General features: G+C 38.1%; 1 non-coding gene across 1 annotated transcript; it reads right to left on the bottom strand.

The window, feature by feature from the left end:
- Window positions 1-6,563: 6,563 nt before the first annotated feature.
- On the bottom strand, window positions 6,564-6,669 carry LOC145135223 (small nucleolar RNA R71). Its single transcript, XR_013719684.1, has one exon. It is a non-coding gene; the product is annotated as a small nucleolar RNA R71 (small nucleolar RNA).
- Between the last annotated feature and the right edge of the window lie 2,605 nt (window positions 6,670-9,274).

Genomic DNA, 9,274 nt, shown 5'->3' with positions numbered 1-9,274 from the left:
TACCAGAAACCATCAGGTCTACTTCAACAGCCGGAGATACCGGAATGGAAGTGGGAGCGGATCACAATGGATTTCATAACCAAGTTGCCCAAGACTACGGGTGGGCTTGATACCATTTGGGTCATCGTCGATAGATTAACCAAGTTCGCACACTTCCTGCCTATCAAAGAGACAGACAAGATGGAGAAGCTAACAAGAACCTACATTCGGGAGATTGTACGACTGCACGGTGTTCCCATATCCATTATCTCTTATAGAGATAATAGACTCACTTCGAGGTTCTAGAAGTCGCTACAAAGTTCCCTTGGAACGAGGCTGGACATGAGTACAGCCTACCATCCACAGACCAATGGACAAAGTGAGAGGACTATCCAAACCTTGGAAGATATGTTGCGAGCCTGTGTGATCAACTTTGGGAAGGCATGGGATACTTATTTGCCCCTTGTCGAGTTTTCCTACAACAACAGTTATCACACGAGCATAAAGGTTGCTCCATTCGAGGCCCTCTATGGCCGAAAGTGCAGCTCCCCTCTGTGCTGGGCTGAGGTGGGTGACACCCAGTTAGCTAAAGGATGAATTCTTGACAGCACTCTCACAGGTCTAGAAATCATTCGGGAAACGACAGAGAAGATCGTTCAGATTCATGAACGATTGAAAGCCTCTAGAGACCGACAGAAAAGCTACGCAAACAAACGAAGGAAACCGTTGGAATTCCAGGTGGGCGACCGTGTTCTATCGAAGGTCTCACCCTGGAAGAGCTTGATACGCTTCGGAAAGCGTGGAAAGCTAAATCCAAGATATGTAGGGCCTTTCGAAATTCTCGCTAGAATCGGCACTGTAGCTTACAAACTCAACTTCCCCGAGAGCTTAGTAACGTACATTCTACTTTCCACGTCTCGAACTTGAAAAAGTGTCTGTCCGACGAGACTCTTGTAATCCCACTCGACGAGATCGAAATCAACGAGAGCCTCAACTTCGTGGAAGAACCTGTAGAGATCATGGACCGAGAGGTCAAGCAAACGATGCAAAGTCGTATCCCGATAGTGAATGTTCGCTGGAACGCCAGGCAAGGACCTGAATTCACTTGGGAGCGCGAGGATCAAATGAAACTGAAATATCCTCATGTATTCGCTTAGTTATTTGTAATTACTTACTCGCATAAACTCTAATTTCGGGACGAAATTATCTCTAACGGGGGGGGGGGGGGGTAATGTGACAACCCGAAATTTCTATCTTGTATAACTCTTAAACTCAATCGAAGTCTGTCTCGTTTCTGCTAACTTTTAACACTGTTTAGAGTCTATTTTGAGTATTCTGAGACGAGTGCATCAAAGGAATCAGTGTTTGGAAGTGTCAGTTTAAGTTCTAAACTATCTAGCAAACCGTAAACCTCGTCAAAAGGAGTTTACGGTCAGGAAGCTTAGAGCTTACGGTCATGGTGACCATAAACTCCCTATATATGCATAAATTATGATCATATTGATCATTTCTTTCCTTTTCAAGCCAAAAATATCGAAAACTCTCTCAAGTATCGTAGGATCTTCATCTTGATCTTCCAAAAATGTAAGAGTTATTTCCTTTGATTTGTTGTTACTTCTCTTTATCTAGTGATTATACCTGATTTTATCCATGAAATTTCTTCATTTTGATAGATCTTCAAGTGTTCTTCATTTCACCAAGAATACCGAGAACACACACTATTTTTCTTGGATCCTAATCACCCTTACAAGTTTCTAATAAGTAAGTACACTACCCTTAGCTTGTTATATACTAGAATCACTAGTTAATCACCTTGCAAACCATCATTTGTGCAAGATTAGAGGAGTTTACGGTTGGGTCTCCTTAGACCATAAACTCCATGACCATAAGGTCATTAGACCGTGAACCACTTGGACCGTGAACCACTTGGACCGTGAACTCCCTAGGTCATGCCATTTGGACCGTAAACTCAATAGGGTGACCATACACCCTAGTTATGCAATCATATGTGATTGTGTTCCTTCAATCTAAGAGTTCCTACTCTATTAGGGTGTTATCCCTTATAGTTAGTTGTTTAAACACCAATTGTAAACATATATGTGTCATTATATGCTAAATAGGATCTATGTGTGCTCAAGCCTTCACTTAACACCTAGCATCCTTTATCGATCTTACATTCGAGTTACTCACTACAGGTGAGTTCATACCCCTTAACCAACCTTTTAAATGATTTTAAATGCTTTTATGGGGGGGGGGAATACAAGTTGAACTATTATAGTTATTATATCAATCACATGTGATTAATAACTACCAAACAAGTGGATTTCTTACTTTTCAAACATGGTTATCAAACAAACTACTTCAAATCGTTTTATAAACTCTTTTACATTGTTAAATACTTCTTATTAAACTCTTTTAAACTTATATTTCGTCAAATGCATATCTATATAGATATAGTTATATAAGTAGGATTGAAATGACTTAGGACTGATAGCTCGCCCTACTTCCTGTTCCTTGTTTGGTTGTGGACTTAGGGTATCGGTTGTTTGTCCGAAGGTCGTTTGAATCTTAATGATATATTATATATATGTGTATAGATATAAAAGTTCCTTCATTCACTTCAATATCTTTAGGTAGCAAAGGTATACAAACATATTCATTCACAGAACAACATTGCTAGTAAACTGTAATAGGTATAGTTTAGAAAGTTACTAATACTATTACTAGAACAATGAAACATAGAAAGAGTCAGTTCATACATGAGTCAATACATACTATTATGAGAAACAATACATACTATACAAGAGAACATACTATTATGAGAAACTAAGAGAACATACTATTACGAGAAACAACACATACTATACCAGAGAGCATACTATGATGAGAAACAAAGAGAACATACTACATACTAGACAGAGAGAACATACATTACACTAGTATATACAAAACATGTCACACCCCCAAACCAGAACAACGGAAACGTTCGGGAGCAGAGGACTTTAGGTAAGTATCACAACACATGCAATATAGTAATTAAAGTACAAACAACCATTGCATTAATAAGTATAAGTTTTACATAAGTGTTTAAACATTACATATTCAAACACCAAAGTAGGTACAGTAGAAGACAAGAGTCGCGGTACGGTACTAGGTAGTCTTCTCCAAAAGCTTCGGGAGTGTACCTGTCTACTGGATTCCTGAGAATACAAGTTATTTGGAAAGAGTAGATCAACATTTAAGCTGGTGAGTTCATAAGTATTTTAGTTCTGTTAAGTATACCCTAAGTTCTTTGGATAAGTTCACTGGTTTCTCCAGGAAATTCTATATTTCCTAAGGTGATTAACTGATAACCTCAATAGTTTCCCTCTGTAATTACTTAGTTTATACTGATTATATATAACCCAATATCGAATGGACAATTAAATGGGTGTATCTGCCCTAAGCCCACAACCAAACAAGGAACAAGAAGTAAGGCGGAAGTCACACATTTCACTGTCAATCGGATATTACTTATGTATAACTATGATGTAATAACTAAGGAATTATAGAATTAACCACTAAAGGTCTTTTATGTTATACTAGTTTACAGAGATTGAATGACTAAGTTCCATTTGATAAGTAGTTTAATTCCATAAACCGTTTCATTTGTAAAAGTGGTTTAATCCCATAAACCGTTTCCTTTGTAAAAGTATTCTTAGTTATATCTGTTATATAGTAAAAACCTTAGTATTTATCCTGGAAAATATTGTATTATCCCTAATACTGTCTTGTGGTTTTAAATGTTCAAAACCAGAAGTACAATACTTGATTTCATGATACGTAGCTTTTACTGTAAGTAAAAACTACAGAAGGTATATTTGGTCGGGATGTAATTATCTTTTCTTACTGTTATAAGAGAAGTATATTACTTTGTAATTAACTCGTTGTTTTATGCATGTGAGTTCTATTAACCATACTAATATGACTGAATTGCCTGCTGCGACGTTCTTCAGGCGTTGGAACTGGAATGATATTTGACACCCTAGGCCTGCCGGCCAAACTGTAGCGAACAGTAGAGGTGCGGGATTGTCAGTCCCATATAGATCTATACACAAATTCACGCTCTCCCTACAAGAGATTCTGGCTAATAGTTCAGGACAAAAAAGTCGTTCTTAGATAAGTACACCGTGAAGGGTCTCACAAATTTATTGTTTCAACGAGTTTTACGATGTATTATTATTACCCTGTGATTGCTAACTCTGGTACTTTGTATCGTACCCTTGGTTAATGCAAACCCGGTGATATTGTCATATTTATACATATTTTTAGGCAATATTTAAGTACATTTTTATATATATTTTGGTCATTTGTATAGAATAATGGTACTTATAAGGTTAAATTATATTTTGCAGCCAAAAAGAAGACATTTTGAAGAAAAGGGACTAGAAGCGTTAAAGGATGGAACTTTGGAGGTTGAAGGCTTGAAAGACAAGAAAAACACCCAAAAAAGACGTACTCACGACGTGAACAGTTGATGGTTCACGACGTGAGTGGAAAGAGTTAGAAGATAAGCATCCAGGTGAAAGAATCCTTGACGATCACGATTACCTCGAGTTCACGACGTGAGTTTTACATTCTCACGACGTGATCGGTGATTTTGGAGAAAATATATACACCCTTCTCCATTACGATTGGGGGACTTTTTGGCTGGCTTAGAAGGGTTCCTGGAGACGAAATTTAGAGGAGAAGAAGCTCTAGGAGCTGGTTTTAACACCAAGGAAGAAGAAGTTCATAATTTGGTTTATAGATTAGTACACTTAAACATGTCTTTGATTATAGTTTTTGTTTATTTAGCTGTTAGTATGTCCAGCTAAATCTAGCTGCTTCTGTTAGCTAGATGAAGCTGGAACTCATGGTTTTAATGCGTTAGACTTGACTTTACTTGTTGGTGATACGCTTGTGTTGATTGATTTTACCTAGCATGCTTGAATTAATTATTTGATTGCTTTAAATTCTTGTTCTGTGTAGTTAGTGAACACAAATCTGCATGAATTTGAATACCTAATAATATAGTGAACACTAGTTATTAGAGCTAAGATCAAACCAATATTAGATAAGTAATTGAATCATTGAATTAAGCTGTGTTAGAGAACTCATATTATGACTGTAATTGTGTTTTGATTAATCAATCTTTCATGGCTCCAATCTTATTTAATAATTGATTATGTGTTAACTATTGTATGACCATACATAGATTTACATGAATTGATTAATAATTAGTAGATTTAGAACTAAATTGCTAATACTTCTTAATTTGGTAACCAACAGTAATAGTCCTAGCTAATGTATAACCATTGAGTGAAAGCAGATTTGAACTAACAGAAGTTTTTTGTTTATTGATTGAGTTCTTGTTAAAGAATTAAGTTCATCTAAACTTGCAAAATTAGATAAAAACCCCTTTTTAGCTCGTTAGTAATTAGGTTAGTTTAGTGGTAAATAAATTAATTAGTCAACACCGTTCCCTGTGATCGACACCCGACTTACCAAACTATTCTATAATTCGACTAGGTACACTGCCTAGGTGCATTTTAGTTAGTTAGTTAGTTAGGTTATAAATTATAAAATTAGTGGGTACTATCGTGCACATCAAGTTTTTGGCGCCCTTGCCGGGGAACGACTTAGTTTATTACTTATTTATTTGCTTCAGATTAACCGGTACTTTTTGTGGGATAAAACCTGCAAAAAGTTAATTTTCCAGCAAGGTTTGAATTTTTTTCATCTGTTACAGGACTCACGACGTGAATCTTAAAGATTCACGACGTGAGAACCGGGATTTTTAGTTTTCTTTAGTTTTTAATTTATTTTTCTATTTTAGTTCGTTTTTACGTTGTTATTTTGTTTAGTTTGCAGGAGTTCATGACCAGAGGCTCTAACACACCTTTGGTGCCACCACTTGAAGATCCGAAGTCAGCCCTTCACAAAAATAAGAATAAAAACGCGAAGGAAGATCACACGCCAAAGAAGACGCCACTACAAGAATTAAAATCAGCCTTTTCAAGGAAGTCGGGAAAGAAGACAGAGAGTCAAGTTCAACCCCAGAGGATAAAGGCAAAGTTGAAGAACTTGATCCAGTTTCTAATCCACACGAATCAGAATACGAGTCAGACCCAGAATTTGAAATATTTGCGAGTGAGCCCCAAGACAAGCAAGAGGGCAAAATGGCAAACATTGAGGAGATGTCCATAGGAGCTTACAAGAAGCGGATCCGAGAGGATGTGGGTCCCGGTTTAGTCCAACCCGCAATACCTGCCACTGCCACATTCGAGCTGAAGGGGCACATCTTGAATGCACTGAAGGATATCCCATTTAATGGGAAGGATCATGAGGATGCTTTCAAGCATCTCGATGAAGTCAATGACATTGCAGATTACTTCAATGTTCCAAATGTCAATAGAAACACCGTCTTGCTCAGGATGTTGCCCATTACTTTTAAGGGAGCTGCTAAAGAGTGGTTAAAATCACTTCCACCGGGTACGATCACCACTTGGGCTCAAATGCGTGAGCAGTTTCTTGACCAATTTTGCCCACCATCCAAGATAGCTAAACTCAAGAAGGCAATAGCCAACTTTGAACAACAACAGGGGAGTCATTATACGAAGCATGGGAGCGTTACAAAGGCTTGATCAGAAATTGCCCTCAACATGATCTTAATGTTCAACAAGAGATGTCAATCTTCTATGATGGGGTCAATGTTATGACAAGACAACTCCTTGATTCTCAAGGACCTTTGACAAAGAAAAATCCAAGGGAGGTCAAGGAGCTGATTGAAGAATTCGTGAAGCACTCTCGTGAGTACCACAACCCTAGGCAAGATGGAATCAAAGGCAGTGGAGGTGCACAAACTGAAGAAATAGCAGCTATGATGGCTGTGCTGAATAATATGGACCGGAGGTTAACACAAATAGACCAATCAATTCATGTTATAAGAGTTGGTTGCGAACGGTGTAATGGTCCACACTTGACCAAGGACTGCAATTCGGATGAGTATGGGAATAAAAAGGCTCAAGTATGCTACTCGAGTGGGGACAAGTACGATGAAGACTGGAGGAAACCGAAGAAAGAGTGGCTGCCATATGAAGAATAAAAGAAGCAAAAGGAAGAGAAGTATAGGAAAACAAGCCGAGGCTTCTACCAAAAGGAGCAGCCACCAGCTGAGAAAAAACCCGATCTAGAGACCATGTTAGTTAAGTTTATGGAAGCTTCAGAAAAGAGACATGAGGCTACTGATTCTGCTATTGATGAACAAAGAACGTTGATGAAGAATCATCACGCAATGATGGTAGAACAACAGGCTTTAATAAAAAATCAACAAGCCTCCATCAATAATCTTGAAGTGCAACTTGGTCAACTTACCACTTTGGTTCATGAGAAGATGTCCCCGAAAAATCCTGAAAAGAAGACCCAATCTCACGTAATGGCCATCGATATTGAAGAAGAGGCAATTTCTGAGTTCCTGGAAGCCTTGGAAGAAGAGCCACAACAGCCCGATCTAAAGCCAAAGGAACCCAAGCTCGAAGATCATAATGCTGCTGAATTAACGAATTCACGACGTGAGCCATATCGGCTCACGGCGTGGGCCCGTCCTGAACAGAAAAATCCTGAATTTATTCCGAAATTTCAACCACCTTTGCCGTTTCCTTCTCGAGCTGCCCTTAGTCCACTGGAAAGAGAGCATATAGAGTTTATTAAGCACGTGAAGGGTATCCCGATTAATACTCCCTTTGTCGAGTCGTTATCCAAAATTCCCGAATATGAAATTTTTTTACAAGACTTGATAGACACTCGTCAGCAACTAAAGAAGAATTCTAAAGTTGTTCTAAGTAAGCAAAGTTCAAGGGCTGTATTGGGAGACATACCTAAGAAGATGGGAGATCCTGGACGCCTCACTCTTCCATGTGAGTTTGGGAACAATATGAAGGTTTATGCTTTAGCCGATTCTGGGGCTAGCATAAATTTGATGCCTTATTCGTTTTATCAGAAATTGAATATTCAGAAGTTAAAAGCTACAAAGATGACTATTCACATGGCGAACCGTTCGGTGACACAACCCAGGGGCATTATGGAAGATATTCTAGTGAAAATTGGGAAATTTGTTTTTCCAATAGATTTTGTAGTATTGGATATGAAAGAAGATCCCAATGTTCCAATTATCCTTGATCGTCCGTTACTTAAAACCGCTGGAGCTCTTGTTGATATACGCAAATCCATGCTCACCTTGAGAGTTAGAGATGAAACAGAAGTTTTTGGGATAGAAGATGGTTTCCAAGAGAGTAATGCGCAAGAAGAGGTTTTCAACATTGATGAAGAGAATGAACTTGAAGAATTAGAGAAGCTCATGGAAGAAGAAATCAAAACAATTCAACAACTTAAAAGAACAAAACCGAGAGCATCCGTTCCATTTTTAGTTGAAGTTATTACTTACACAAATCCTACTTCTTGGGTAAGCAAAGAGGATGATGAGATGTCAAGTGATGAAGAGGAGGTTACTTCAAAAGTAACAAGTCCAGTGGTGAAAGAAGAAAGGGATACTATGGAGATTAAGAATGAAGAAAACTTGGGGACAAAATGAACAAAGAGGAAGCTTGATGAAGACGAGGTCAAAGCTAAAAAGGAAAATTCGAAAAAGACGTACAAACGACGAGTTCAAGCTTACAAGAGGCGTTTCAAGGAACAAAAGATCCTAGTGGTGGATTCTTCGGATGACTCAACGTAGGAGGCAAGGAGTCCGGCTCATGACTCCAAGAAAAAGAAGCGCTTCTCGGGAGGCAACCCGAGTTTGGTTTGCAATTTTTTTTTCTTTTGTTTTTAGTTTTTGCATTTTAGTCTTAGAAACATAGATCATATCATCCAACTCGCTTTATTCATAATTAAACACTGAGTGTGGGGTCCCTAAAAATGAAGTGGTGATAATTAAGAATTTAGTTAATAGACAAACTTGACTTAATAAAAAAAAGAAAAAAAAATTCATACAGTATTCATGACGTGAATCCTTAAGGACTCACGACGTGAGTTTTGAAAAACACGGGACCACAGATTAAAGGGTAAAGAACCAGTTTCACCCCCTTTTGTTTATTCCTCATGAAGTGAAACACGAGATCTGGTCCCCCTTGCTCCGATTTTGGCCGACAACAGTCAATTTTTGTTTTTGCTTACCTAATACTTCAATCTAAGGTAATGATTCTTAATTATTAAGTTTAATTCTTCTCTAATAGTTGAACTTAGGGTTAGGGTTTGTTAGTTAGATGAAATGTCG

The sequence above is a fragment of the Lactuca virosa genome, chromosome 8 (assembly GCF_052849685.1).
Source record: "Lactuca virosa cultivar CGN04683 chromosome 8, Lactuca_virosa_CGN04683_v6, whole genome shotgun sequence".
NCBI classification, from domain to species: Eukaryota; Viridiplantae; Streptophyta; class Magnoliopsida; order Asterales; family Asteraceae; genus Lactuca; species Lactuca virosa.
The sequence above is the reverse complement of the archived record's forward strand: the minus strand, read 5'-3'. Positions and strand labels throughout refer to the sequence as shown.